The 14,387-nt window shown below is 44.5% G+C and overlaps 1 protein-coding gene and 1 long non-coding RNA gene across 4 annotated transcripts in view; one reads left to right on the top strand and one right to left on the bottom strand.

The window, feature by feature from the left end:
* The window catches only part of GLIS3 (GLIS family zinc finger 3), an 800,422-nt gene that overhangs the window by 289,288 nt on the left and 496,747 nt on the right, over window positions 1–14,387 (top strand). The gene's annotated exons all lie outside the window — the stretch shown is intronic.
* On the bottom strand, window positions 7,989–14,073 carry LOC134912980 (uncharacterized). Its single transcript, XR_010176999.1, has 3 exons — window positions 13,707–14,073; window positions 11,523–11,595; window positions 7,989–8,253 (listed from the first exon to the last, which is right to left on the bottom strand). It is a non-coding gene; the product is annotated as an uncharacterized LOC134912980 (long non-coding RNA).

The raw sequence follows: 14,387 nt of genomic DNA, 5'->3' as shown, positions 1-14,387 counted from the left end.
TAAAAAACAAAATCACACGTACATAAGTATTAACAGCCTTTGCCATGAAGCTCAAAATTGAGCTCAGGTGCATCCTGTTTCCACTGATCATCCTTGAGATGTTCCTATAGCTTAATTGGAGTCCACCTGTGGTAAATTCAGTTGACTGGACATGATTTGGAAAGGCACACACCTGTCTGTATAATGGGAGTCATTCCGAGTTGAGTGCTAGCTGCCGTTGTTCGCTGCGTAGCGATCATTGAAAAAAATGGCTAATCTGCGCATGCGTATGCACCGCAATGCGCACGCGCATCGTATGGGTACGTAGTCCTTTGTGGTTTTGCACTGGTTCTAGCGACGATTCCAATCGCACAGCCGTACGCAAGGAGATTGACAGGAAGAGGGCGTTTATGGGTATCAACTGACCGTTTTCTGGGAGTGTTTGGAAAAACGCAGGCGTGGCCATGCGTTTGCTGGGCGGGTATCTGACGTCATTACCGTGTCATTCGTTGCAGCAATCATCGCACAGGATAAGTAACTACAGGGCTGGTATTGTTTTGCACAAAATGTGTTTGCAGGCGCTCTGCTGCACAGGCGTTCGCACTCCTGCAAAGCGAAAATACACTCCCCCGTGGGCGGCGACTATGCGTTTGCACGGCTGCTAAAAACTGCTAGCGAGTGAACAACTCGGAATGACCCCCAAGGTCCCACACTTGACAGTGCATGTCTGAGCACAAACCAAGCATGAAGTCAAAGCATTGTCTGTAGACCTCCGAGACAGGATTGTCTTGAGGCACAAATCTGGAGAAGGGTACAGAAAAATATGTGCTGCTTTGAAGGTCCTAATGAGCACAGTGGCCTCCATCATCCGTAAATGGAAGAAGTTCAGAACCACCAGGACTCTTCCTAGAGCTGGCTGGCCGTCTAAACTGAGCGATCGGGGGAGAAGGGCCCTAGTCAGGGAGGTGACCAAGAACCCGATGGTCACTCTGTCAGAGCTACAGCATTCCTCTGTGAAGAGAGGAGAACCTTCCAGAAGGACAACCATCTCTGCAGCAATCCACCAATCAGGCCTGTATGGTAGAGTGGCCAGATGGAAGCCACTCCTTAGTAAAAAGCACATGACAGCACTCCTGGAGTTGAAGGACTCTCAGACCATGAGAAACAAAATTTTCTGGTCTGATGAGACACAGATTGAACTCTTTGGTGTGAATGCTAGGTGTCATGTCTGGAGGAAACCAGGCACCGCTCATCACCAGGCCAACACCATCCCTACTGTGGCAGCATCAAGGTGTGGGGATTTTTTTCAGCAGTAGGAACTGGGAGACTAGTCAGGATAGAGGGAAAGATGAATGCAGCAATGTACAGAGACATCCTGGATGAAAACCTGCTCCAAAGCGCTCTTGACTTCTGACTGGGGTGACGGTTCATTTTTCAGCAGGACAACGACCCTAAGCACACAGCCAAGATATCAAAGGATTGGCTTCAGGACAACTCTGTGAATGTCAGAGACCTGAAAATGGCTGTGCACCGACGCTTCCCACTGAGCCTGATGGAGCTTGAGAGGTGCTGCAAAGAGGAATGGGCGAAACTGCCCAAAGATAGGTGTGCCAAGCTTGTGGCATCATATTCAAAAATAATTGAGGCTGTAACTGCTGCCAAAGGTGCATCAACAAAGTATTGAGCAAAGGCTGTGAATACTTATATACATGTGATTACTTAGTTTTTTATTTTTAATACATTTTCAAAACTCTCAAAAAAACTTTTTTCACATTGTCATTATGGGGTATTGTGTGTGTATAGAATTTTGAGGGAAAAAATGTATTCTATTTTGGAATAAGGTTGTAACAAAATGTGGAAAAAGTGAAGAGCTGTGAATACTTTCCAGATGCACTGTAAATGTTTGTGGTTTAATTTGTTACACCTGCAATATAATTGGTGGCGTTACCCTATTGGATGCTTCCAGTTTAAATATCTGGACATCAAAAGACTATCTTCTGAGGAAACCGCTCTTTTAAATGGCGGAAAAACGCATCAAGGACGTCTGGTGACTGCAGGACGCTCTATCTCTAAGGCTACATACTAATAAAGTGGTGATAACTTCAATCCAACAAACATCTCAGCTCACCGGTATCATCGAGAGCCGAGCCTGCCCGCCCCACTAACATCGTGGTCTCCTGCTCAGCGCTGTGGACATTGCCTGGGTAGAGGATCCATCATTACTTATGTATATGTGATTTCTTAGTTTTTATTTTTTAATAAATTTGCAAAAATCTCAAAAAAGCTTTTTTTACGTCAACATTATGGGGTATTGTGTGTAGAATTTTGAGGGTAAAAATGAATTTATTCCATTTTGGAGTAAGGCTGTAAAATAACGAAATGTGAAAAAGTGAAGCGCTGTGAATACTTTTCGGATGCATTGTAAATAAATAAACAGAAAGAGCCCAAACGGATCATAGCCTAGACCTACAAAAGACAAAAATAATCCATATGCAATTATTTCTACTGTACACTTACAGTATGTGTAGGTTACTTTTAAAGAAAAATAATGTAAACATAAACTCTGCTATACGTTACTTTATAATATCCATGTAAACAGTTATAACTGTTTTTATTACCTTCATTTATTTAAATCTGATTTCCTAAATTAGTACATCATCTATTAATATTTAAGACTTTATAGCATGTGCTGATAACCTGTGATCTTGTAGCATGACAAACTAATAACCCAACATACTAGCCATTTTTATTACTTATTTCCTCCCTTCCCTTTTCTACACATCATATTTACATTCCACAGTTCTAATGACCATATGATCAGAGAGAAAAGTTTTCTTCTATTGCAATTATACTGTCCAGCAGCGGAACATGCTTCATTAAGTGTAATCTTTAGTTCTATGTGCTTAGGCAGAATTCAGAAATTGGCACTTAAGTGAAACCAGTGCAATCTACAGTATGTTTCCTGCTCTAGGATGTACAGTATATGTATGAGGTGCAGTAGTAATATATGTGGATGGCATGGGCGAAAACGGACCTAAGAACAGGCGAAAACGCCGATCCAAGTGGTTTTCGCCCATGCCGGATTTATCGACCAGTTGAAAACGGTACGGGCATTGAATAGGTCGAATGTAAATTAGACCTAAAAACGGGCGAAAAGTGCAGTTTTTTCGACTAGTCAAAAAAACGGCACTGATTGAATATCCCCTAAAAGCGACAGTGGAGGTCAGATTGTATCCCAATTCTTTATACTACTAATTGTCTAAAGATACTTTTACTTTTACCACTTAAATTTCATGTAAGGAAGTAAGTACTGTTTGGCACCTTCAGTCATCAAGTGCTGGCCTACATATCTTTTAAGTTAATATGATGTGTTATCTGTCGATTAAAAATAACTGTGCTTGCTCAGTTATTGCTCATGAGCTCATTAAGAAGCTAAGATCCCAGGCAGTCCCATACTCATTGTCATGTACAGCACAAGAAACTATGAAAGTTAATGCAAGGGTATTTCAGAAGAATAGTGCTTTGACAACCCCATATGTGGCAAGGTGAGAAAGGTGTGGGAACCAAGGGATCCACCGGTAGGCCCTGCCAGTTGATAGCATGTCTGCAGGGGGGTGGGGCTTAGCCAGGCCGGCTCCGTTCCCAGAGGAGCACTGCGGGTTTGTAGCGTCATGACGTCTAGCAGCGTCATGATGTCACACTTCACTGCACAGCCCCGTCATGGATCCTGCCGCCACGGCCCACAGGAGAAGGAAGCATGCAGTGGAGCTGGTGAGTGCGGTCAGTGCGTACCACAAGCGAGAGGGGACTGAGGGGGTCCTCTGGTGACACAGATGAAGGGGTCCTCCGGTGCTGTCAATATCGGGAGCCGTTACGCTTTACAATTAGAACAACAGTAATAGAACTAAACTGGGTAAAAACAGAAAGCCACAGAGGTAGGAAGGCCCTGCTCGCAAGCTTACAATCTATAGGGAAATAGGCAGTGATACACAAGGATAGATGCTACCTATTGCATAATGGTCCACCAGATTGCTAGGTTCTTAATGGGTTGTATGATATGATCACCCCGCAATGTTGGCCAAGTGTCAGGAGGGTGTGAGAGTAAAGAAAGACAAGATGTGATGTTATGTTTACTGTACAGAGAGGATGTAATTAGATAGGGAAGCACTGACGGTTATGTGGGTGGGTCTGGAATTTGATAGGCTTGTTTGAAGAGGTGAGTTTTCAGGGAACGTTTAAGGGTTTGGAGACTAAAGGCAAATCTTATTGTGCGTGGGAGGTCATTCCACAGAGTGGGTGAAGCCCGGATAAAGTCCTGTAATTTTGAGTGTGAACAAATAATGCGTGTGGATGAGAGACGCAGATCTTGTTCAGAGCGGAGAGGTCGGGTAGGGAGATATTTTGAGATGAGTGAAGAGATGTATGTTGGTGCAGTTTGGTTAATAGCCTTGTATGTCAGTAAAAGTATTTTATATTTAATACGGTAGAATACTGGTAGCCAATGGAGGTTGAATGGGTAGAATGTGTATCTGTCACTGCACTACTGGGGGTATGTGTATCTCACTGCACTACTCGGGGGTATGTGTATCTGTAACTGCACTACTGGTGAGGTATATGTATTGTCACTGCACTACTGGGGCATATGTGTATCTGGCACTGCACTACTGGGGGGTATGTGTATCTGTCACCACTACTGGGGGCATATGTGTATCTGGCACTGCACTGCTGGGGGGTATGTGTATCTGGCACTGCACTACTGGGGGGTATATGTATCTGGCACTGCACTACTAGGGGTATGTGTATCTGGCACTGCAGGGGGCATATGTGTATCTGGCACTGCACGACTGGGGGGTATGTGTATCAGACACTGCACTACTGAGGGGTATGTGTATCTGGCACTGCTGGGGGGTGTATGTGTATCTGGCACTGCTGGGGTCATTATGTGTATCTGACAGTCTACTGGGGTCATTACAGTATGTGTATCTGGCACACTAGTGGGGTCATTATTTGTATCTGGCACTATACTGGGGGCAGTATGTGTATCTGGCACTATACTGGGGTAATTATCTGTATCTGGTGCATATACTACTGTTCTCTCCCGGTGTAACCCAGGCACATACACAGCAGCTTGAAGTGGGCAGAGAGGAAGAGCTCTTTTTCTTTATATACTATGCTAGGTAGTGCCTATAATGGCTGGCCACTCCACTCTGGTCACTTGGCCACACCCCTTCCAGAATATGGCAACGCCCCTTAGTGGGCCCCTGTGAATGCATTTTCCTGGTGGGTCCTTCATGCCCCAGTCTGACACTGCCCTTGTTACAAATGCTACCCACCATAGTTCCCGACTGTTACTGCAATTAGGACACAAAATCAGTAAGGTTACACTAGAATCAGGGCAGTTGCCAAAATGTGCTATTCCTTAGCTGTTCTTGCAGCGTTCACTACCTACTACAGTCTAGGGAAGCCCTGTTTTTTCTTGGCTGGTGTAGTGAGAGCATGAAAATAAAGAATCTAACCTACTAACACAAACTTTCTAAGTTCAGGGAGATACTGTTTTGGCCGTTCCTGGGCTGTGACTGGGTAGTGACAGAGACAGGCCTGGCGCAACCCGCTCAGCGAAGGGATGTAAGGCAGAGAGGCGCCAGGCTGGAGTGGCGCTCTCCCTGCTCTGCATCCCTGGCTTGCTGCGCCGCCAGTCTGTCTCCCCTTCTGCTGCTGGCTGCTGCAGTGCTGCACCTGTCACACTGACAGGCAGCGGTGCCGGCAGCTTGTAGTCTCCACCTCCCCCTCCCCTGTGACAACGACAGTGTCACTTTTCAGCAGAAAAGGGGTGGAGCTATATGGTGCTGACGGTGCGGGGCTACATGGGACCTCAGGGGCCGGAGCTACATGAGACCAGATTGCTACAGATCCATCCTGCCTGCCAGCCAGTTAGATAGACAGTAAGTAGATGGAAAAAGTGAGTGAGAGAAAGAAAGTGTTTGTATGTGTGTGTGTGTTGGCTGGGATGTCAAACTGTTTTTAAGTGTGGGGGGTGGGGGAGATATATTCTGAGTTTGGCGCCCCTAGCTTCCGAACACACTTGTTCAGTGGGTGGCATGGGGCTGCAAGCGGCTTTGGGTAACACTAAGACTCCGGGATCTCATTGATAGTGTTCTGTCACTGTGTCACCCCCATCTGTGTTCTGTCCCTCTGTCACCTTCCTTTGTGTTCTGTCACTGTGTCACCTCCCCCCCGTGTTCTGACACTGTGTTACCCCTCCTCTGTGTTCTGTCACTGTGTCACCCCTCCCCTGTGTTCTGTCACTGTGTTACCTCTGTGTCACCCCCCCCCCCGTGTTCTGTCACTGTGTCACCTACCCCCGTGTTCTGTCACTGTGTCACCCCCTCCCCCCCTGTGTTCTGTCACTTTTGACTATCTTTTCTACGAGATAGTCAAAATTGACTTGCCTGCACAGTCTATCTAGGCTTGCGATGCCGACCGCGCGGGACCGCGCATCGCATCGGGATCGCAACGTGACTTTCACCTTGCGATCTGCACTAACTTTTCTTACGATTTTGACTATATAGTCAAAATTGTAAGAAAATAACTCACTGTGTGTACACACCATAACTCAGACAATAATTTTTCTTTTAATTTAGGCATTTTATGATGAGGTGCTACAGCGAACTCTTAATTATGAACAGTACAAACAGAAAATGGGCCAGATGCATCATTGCTTGGAAAGTGATAAAATGGAGAGTGAAAAAGTGCCAGCCAATCAGCTCCTAACTGCCATTTTTCAAACACAGCCTGTGACATGGCAGTTAGGACCTGATTGGCTGGGACTTTTTCACTCCCCATTTTATCACTTTCCAAGCGATAATGCATCTAGCCCAATAAAAGAAGAGTACTAAGGTGGTTATTCAGGTCGCATTGCTAAGCGATGTGTCCGCAATAACACAGTCGGCAGCACCAGTCTGCACCAGGTACCTTCCTGCAAGTGAGCGGCCACTGAATGTGTTCAGCTCGTTATTGGTGCAAACGCCTCTGCTTGAGGGGAGGCAATGGACCTTTGCTGTAGCGGCGCGTTGAAAACACGCAGCCGCTCCGATCTAAAAAATGGCGGCAGACCTCCTTCAAAAGCAGCCTAGCTGCAGCTGCAGGATGTCGTCCACAGTTGCTAAGACTGTAATTAAATTGCTGTTGCATCCACTGGGCAGGCCATTCTGCATGCTGGGAGGCCTTGCCCTGCGATGGGCGGCCCCCAGCCAGTGATAGAAAGGATTGCAGATTCTGCATTTTATATTTTGCATTTTTATATTTTGTATTTTAGTTAAAAAATGTATAAATGTATAAATCTTTATTGGTATACTGTACATAAAAATTGGAAAGCCAATGTCAGATGCAGTTTAGCAATTTTTGTTTTACGGTGTCCCAATTGTGTTCATACAGAGTCACAGTAGCAATTTCAGACTCACACATGAAATGTATTGATATTGTTTTGGGTTTTGTTTTCCTGGGTGGTGACTGGGAGGTGGCTATTCAGACATACAGAGATGGGATGTCATATGGGCATGTTATGGGAATGTTGCAGGTGAAGTGGTTGCACACACAGACATTTCATTGCTTCCACTGGAAACGATACTCGGATGGAAAATTTGCTCCTACCATATGAGCTAGAGCAAGTTTTAAATAAAGCCACTGATGTGTGACTGACCAAAGTCACAGGCACAGATGCTGCTTGGTCCAACTCAGGCCCTATGTGTTGAAGTTGAACTGGACTGGGTATTTTGTTTTCGCTATTGAAGATCACTGAAACCCAGAGCGGGAGTGATTTTCTGCTGATCTGCAGCACCAGCCAATGCGTGACTCTGTAAGGGTAAGTATAAGTATGCGTGTCGGGTATGTGGTGTAGGCCCCCTGGAGCCATTGGCCTATGTGCACCACACACCCTGCAACCATTATAGACACGCCAATAAATTAGACACACACACATAACATTAAGTCCCAACCACACTTACCTGATCTTCAGATGATTTCTATGCACTGCTTCTCACCTCTATTATACACTCTGAGTCTGAGCTGGAGACATCTCTTTGCATGTAGCCAAGCAGCATTTTTGCATATCCCCGTCCTATTTTAAGTAGGATGGATCTCTGTCAGACCTGTCTTTCCATGAAATGGGTGGTTTGGGGTGGGAAATGGGTGTCAACGATGCAATCACATGGAGCTGTTTCTGTCTCTTGGGAGTGTTGTGAGTGTATAGCAAGAGGTCCAGCGCTATTCTGAGTCCTGCGTATGGGGAAGGGAAGCCTGTTTTAGATGGCAGTTTTGCACGTAGTATGGGGCTGGTGCAAGTGCCAATACTACCTCCCACTTGCAGCCACATGGATCCTGGCATTAACAATATAGAAACTTGCATTAGCATAACAGTAGTAAAGCAGGCTTCCACGACATCACGTAAACACAGACATTTCTTTCTTTCTGTAAGGCTGTTGTGTTAAACTCCTATGGCTGTTTTATCACACCCCTATGGCTGTTGTATTACACACCTATGGTTGTTGTGTTACTTGCCCATGGCTGTTATATCACACCCCTATGGCTGATGTATTACACCCTTATGGCTGTTGTATTACACCCCTATGGCTGTTGTGTTACAGTACTTGCCCGTGGCTGTTATATTACACCCCTATGTCTGTTGTATTACACCCCTATGGCTGTTGTATTACATCCCTATGGCTGTTGTGTTACACAACTATGGCTGTTGCGTTACAGTACTTGCCCATTGCTGTTATATTACACCCCTATGGCTGTTGTATTACACACCTATGGCTGTTCTATTAAACCCCTATGGCTGTTATATTAACCCCCTATGGCTGTTGTATTACACACCTATGGCTGTAGTGTTACATGCCCATGGCTGTTATATTACACCCCTATGGCTGTTGCATTACACCTCTATGGCTGTTGTATTACATCCCTATGGGTGTTGTATTGCATCCCTATGGCATACCTATGACTGTTCTATTATATCCCTATGGCTGTTGTATTACCTCCTATGGCTGTTGTATTACACCCCTATGACTGTTGTGTTACACCCCTATGGCTGTTGTATTACATCCCTATGGCATGCTTATGGCTGTTGTATTAGATCCCTATGGCTATTGTATTACGTACATCCCTATGGCTGTTATATTACACACCTATGGCTGTTGTATTACGTACATACCTATGGCTGTTGTATTCCATCCCTATGGCTACTATGTTCCATCCCTATGACTGTTGTATTACATCCCTATGGCTGTTGTATTACATACCTATGGGATGTAGTTATAATGCAGGCTGTCTGGATCCCTGCGTTTAGGAGTCCGATGCAGGAATCACGACAGCCGACATATTGCCGCTGGTTGGAATGCCGACACTCCATAATTCCCACTCGGTTGGTGGGTCGGGATGCCGGCTGTATACTGACAGCCGGCATCCTGTTAGCCGGTATATCATACCCATTCCATACCTATGGCTTTTGTATTGCATCCCTGTGGCTGTGGTAATACGTCCCTATGGCTGTTGTATTACACACCTTTGACTGTTGTAGTACATACCTATGACAGTTGTATTACATAGCTATGGCTATTTACATCGTGTTACTTTTGGAAAATATCTAATAAAAAGTGGACTAGAAATATCTAGCTGATCAAATGAATGTGTTTTTATCTCAATTCCAGGCAAAACAGCTATTAACTTGTTTTAGCTTAGTTTAGTGCATACAGTATATCCAACTTATGTATGTCCAGAATGTATTCACCTGCTAACACAGGGATCACTGTGTTTTTTTGAGTTCTTGCCTAATGTTTCGTTTGGCATGTGTCACCTTTGGAATGCTTTAGTTTGACACACTGTAACTTCTTCACTAAGAACCAATCAAGCAATGTATAGTAAAGAATATAGAATATTACAAAAACTTGCAATAAGCTGGTTCACAGTACACATTACAGTAACAGCACTTACACCTATCCCACTGTACATTAAATCAATACCCCCTGCACATTACAATAATACCACCCACACTCCTCTTGCCCATACATTACACCTATACCCACACAAATCACTACTTCTCCTCTTTTGTCAGCTACACATCCCCTTGGTGCAAATAAGGGTTTCTAATAAGAATTTCCAAATTATTTTGGAATAAAGTGGAGTAGTAAGAGAGTACAGAATAATTTAATGGGCTAGAAAGGTAAAAATAAGCTCACACACAGATCCACACTATAGACAAATTGGCTCCCAGAGTGCATGGAACATTGTCTACAGGAGACTCTAGCCTAGAAATGGCCCTGTGTATACAGTATATGGCATGGTTTTGTCTTGTAAGTGAATGCCCCTTTAAAAAAAAACATCCGCGTTCGGCTGGCATCCTGCATGGCCGCCGAACTTGGGTGGCTTTACAGCTTGCCCTCTGTGTCTTTTTTATGTCTCAAGTCTGTCTTGAGACCCATTGTGATGTACTGAGATCATGGACAGAAATGGGCATGGATTCGCGGGAAGTGGGCATGAATAAGACTGAATAAGACTGTAGTGGAATTGCAGTTGCAACAAAAGTTTAGTAAGAGCATGTTCTGGGTGTGAAGAATGAAGTTAAGAAAAATATGGCTGCTGAAAAGTCTCTAACATAACCTCCTGGAGGCGTCTAGTTTGCATCAGCACCAGGGAAATATTAATGGAGGAGGTGGCTTGTGCACAGCATCCATGCGCTTCCCCTTCTCTTTAGCGGGCAGCACTGTGCCAGCGTCAACTGCACATGCTTAGATGTCCGAGAACATGGCACCCATGATTTTTCTACTGGGTATGTGAAAATGCTCATAGCCACCCATTATAGATATGTCACTGGTCAGTACTGACCCTGTAAAATTGGTAGTGATATCCGTTTCTGATTGTGAGACACACACCTATTTATTCCAGTACAGTACATGACTACTGCAGTGCCTAAAAGTCACTATACACTGCATGGAAACATTGTTTAACAGATATAAGGAAAAATTTATGCACAACTGGGGAAGGGAAAGGCTGCATGATTATTGGTTTTGTACAGTAGGGTGTTGATTTATGTAACTTCAATGTGATTTGTATAGTTGACTCTGGTACTTCGTATTCCATATAGTTTTTGTGAGGTATAATTCTGTGTAATTGGTGGGTGGGTATTTAAACTATTTAAGTGGGACCGTTGTCAAGGAACTGTTATTGCCACTGGTATTGCCTTGACAAAGGACCTACGCTAGGATTGAAAAATTGGTTATATCTTTTCCTGCTATGATTGACACAAATTCTTGAGGATATCAGATATCAATTCACAGCACTCTTCTCCACTACTGTGTCTGGGGTGCACATGGCATGTATGTAATACCTCTGTACTGTCCAGCTATCACAGCAAGGCATGCAGGCAGCTGGTAAATGCCGTGGTTGGACAGTGAAGGCGGTACCTGCAGCATTTAAACAGTTGGGAGCAGTAAACTGACAGATCTGGAGTCCAGTCATCCAGAGCAGCATCTAAGAAAAGAAATTACCTGGAGGAGGTATGACAGCAGACTAGTCCAGTGTTGTGCTCTGAGTCCCTCCAACGCTGGGAGTCTGACAGACCTATAGGGAAAGAGAAAGGTGATTCTCAGCTCTGCAGCCTGCACCACACCAGAGCTAGCATTGAGATGCCATTCATCTGAGGGTGTGGTGCTCTGGTGCCTGTCAGTGAGTAGCCAGATCTGTATAGCAGGAGACAGGTATTTCCACTCAACAAACAGTTATAGGAGTCAGCTATGCTAAAGAAACATCTTTGTTACAGACTCACTCATTATTAAGACTCTAAATAGCCACAAGTTATAAACTCTCCTAATTAAACAAACATGTGGCGTGCCCTGCTGCCGGAGCGACTTAATAGGTCAGCTGCAACTAGCCGCAGGCCCATGTATTCCTATGGCGTGCACTTCATAGTCTGTGCCTGTGGGCATACTAGCTGCGCAGGCTTTGCCACGACTAGGACTCTCAGCGATGACTGTATTATTCTCTCCCTTAGCAGGACACCGTTTCTGGACATTTGCTGTTGTCAAGTCAGAGACACAAATTCTCCCCTTGTAAGGAATCCTCGCTAAAGGAACTTGAGATAATAAAAGCTCTGCAGAAAGAGATTTACATAACAGCCAAGGCAGCGCGTTGTAGGAAAAATTGTGTAACAAGGAGATCAGCTGTATACAGTATTTGCCCATTGCCCTGATTCAAAGACTGTAGGTAGATGGTAGCGTCTAGTTTCCCTTCATGGAGAGGACCTTTCCCATAAGCCCCTGGGTCCATGTCACAAACTATTTGGAATAGTAACCTGTGGCAAGTGAAGCGAGACACGGAGCCCGAAGCGAGGGTCCAATGGTGCTTAGAAAAAAAAATTAACCTCAAACGAACGGAGAACAGAGAAAACATTTAGGTGTTGTAAGGGCGGAAGTTCTCTCCTGCCCTCTCATTATGTCACTTCCAGGTCCTGATCACGAAGGTAACATAGACACAACCGTAGCTAGATTGTAACTTTTCTCTGATTAGAAACAATTATACAGTACAGTGACCACTGTTTAACATAAGAGACTCCTTGGTAAATGTCTCTAAAATTATACTGCTGTACTGCAATTTCTTCTAATGCAATTTAGGTTTGCATTGGCTATTGTTACAATAACCCAGCCAAGGATTATTCTAGGTACCTTACAGGAGAAAGCAAGGAAATGTACACCACCAATCTCATTAAGACATTCCAATTAGATTAGAGTAATTATACTGAAGTATAAGATCAATTTATTAGTAATGGTAACTTGTTGTAATGTGCAAGTTAATTTAGTGATAGAAGTGTACTATATTTTAGGAGCAATTTGTAAATATTGTCATTTGTCAAATACACTTACATGTTTCTTTTTGGAAAAGGGTGTCTGCTGAGACGTTCCCGTAAAATAATATTGTAAATGTTTACATACAGTTGTATTTATTACCTGTGTCTGAGCTATAAAACAACTGTATTTATTTCCTGTGATTTAGTTGCAATTAAGTTACAGCTAAGGACTAGTATCGAATCGTGCCTCTCTGAAAGGGGTAGGTAGTTGAGAAGGATGTTTTGAGAAACCTTCTTGCATGCCCACAATATGCTCTGTGAAAGAACCTGCGAAGACACTAGTCCTTAAGAGGGGCTATGGGTTACTACATGTGAACTCTTTGTTTAATCAAAAATCTAATAATATCTATTAAGTTGATCAATTAACTGCACCAAAGTCACACCTTTGGGTGGCACTCACAGGACTGGAAAAAAAGCTGTGTATGTTCTCTTGTTTGCTTATATATATATATATATATATATATATATATATATATACACATTATATATATATATATATATATATATATATATATATAGTCATATATATTTCTCTGACGTCCTAGTGGATGCTGGGGACTCCGTCAGGACCATGGGGATATAGCGGCTCCGCAGGAGACAGGGCACAACAATAAAAGCTTTAGGATCAGGTGGTGTGCACTGGCTCCTCCCCCCATGACCCTCCTCCAAGCCTCAGTTAGATTTTTGTGCCCGACGAGAAGGGTGCAATCTAGGTGGCTCTCCTGAGCTGCTTAGAATAAAAGTTTAAGTTAGGTTTTTTATTTTCAGTGAGTCCTGCTGGCAACAGGCTCACTGCTACGAGGGACTTAGGGGAGAGAAGAAAACTCACCTGCGTGCAGGATGGATTTGCTTCTTAGGCTACTGGACACCATTAGCTCCAGAGGGAGTCGGAACACAGGTCTCACCCTGGGGTTCGTCCCGGAGCCGTGCCGCCGACCCCCCTTACAGATGCCGAAGTTGAAGAGGTCCAGAAACAGGCGGCAGAAGACTTTCAGTCTTCATAAGGTAGCGCACAGCACTGCAGCTGTGCGCCATTGTTGTCAGCACACTTCACCAACAGTCACCAACTGTCACTGAGGGTGCAGGGCGCTGGGGGGGGGCGCCCTGGGCAGCAATGTATAATACCTTTTTTATGGCTAAAATACATCACATATAGCCCTTGAGGCTATATGGATGTATTTAACCCCTGCCAGATCTCACAAACTCCGGGAGAAGTGCCCGCCGAAAAGGGGGCGGGGCCTATTCTCCTCAGCACACGGCGCCATTTTCCTGCTCAGCTCTGCTGTGAGGAAGGCTCCCAGGCTCTCCCCTGCACTGCACTACAGAAACAGGGTTAAAACAGAGAGGGGGGGCACTTATTTGGCGATATGATTACATATATAAAAATGCTATAAGGGAAAACACTTGTATAAGGGGTTGTCCCTGTATAATTATAGCGTTTTTGGTGTGTGCTGGCAAACTCTCCCTCTGTCTCCCCAAAGGGCTAGTGGGGTCCTGTCCTCTGTCAGAG

Source organism: Pseudophryne corroboree, chromosome 1 (genome assembly GCF_028390025.1).
Source record: "Pseudophryne corroboree isolate aPseCor3 chromosome 1, aPseCor3.hap2, whole genome shotgun sequence".
Classification (NCBI taxonomy): domain Eukaryota; kingdom Metazoa; phylum Chordata; class Amphibia; order Anura; family Myobatrachidae; genus Pseudophryne; species Pseudophryne corroboree.
The sequence above is the reverse complement of the archived record's forward strand: the minus strand, read 5'-3'. Positions and strand labels throughout refer to the sequence as shown.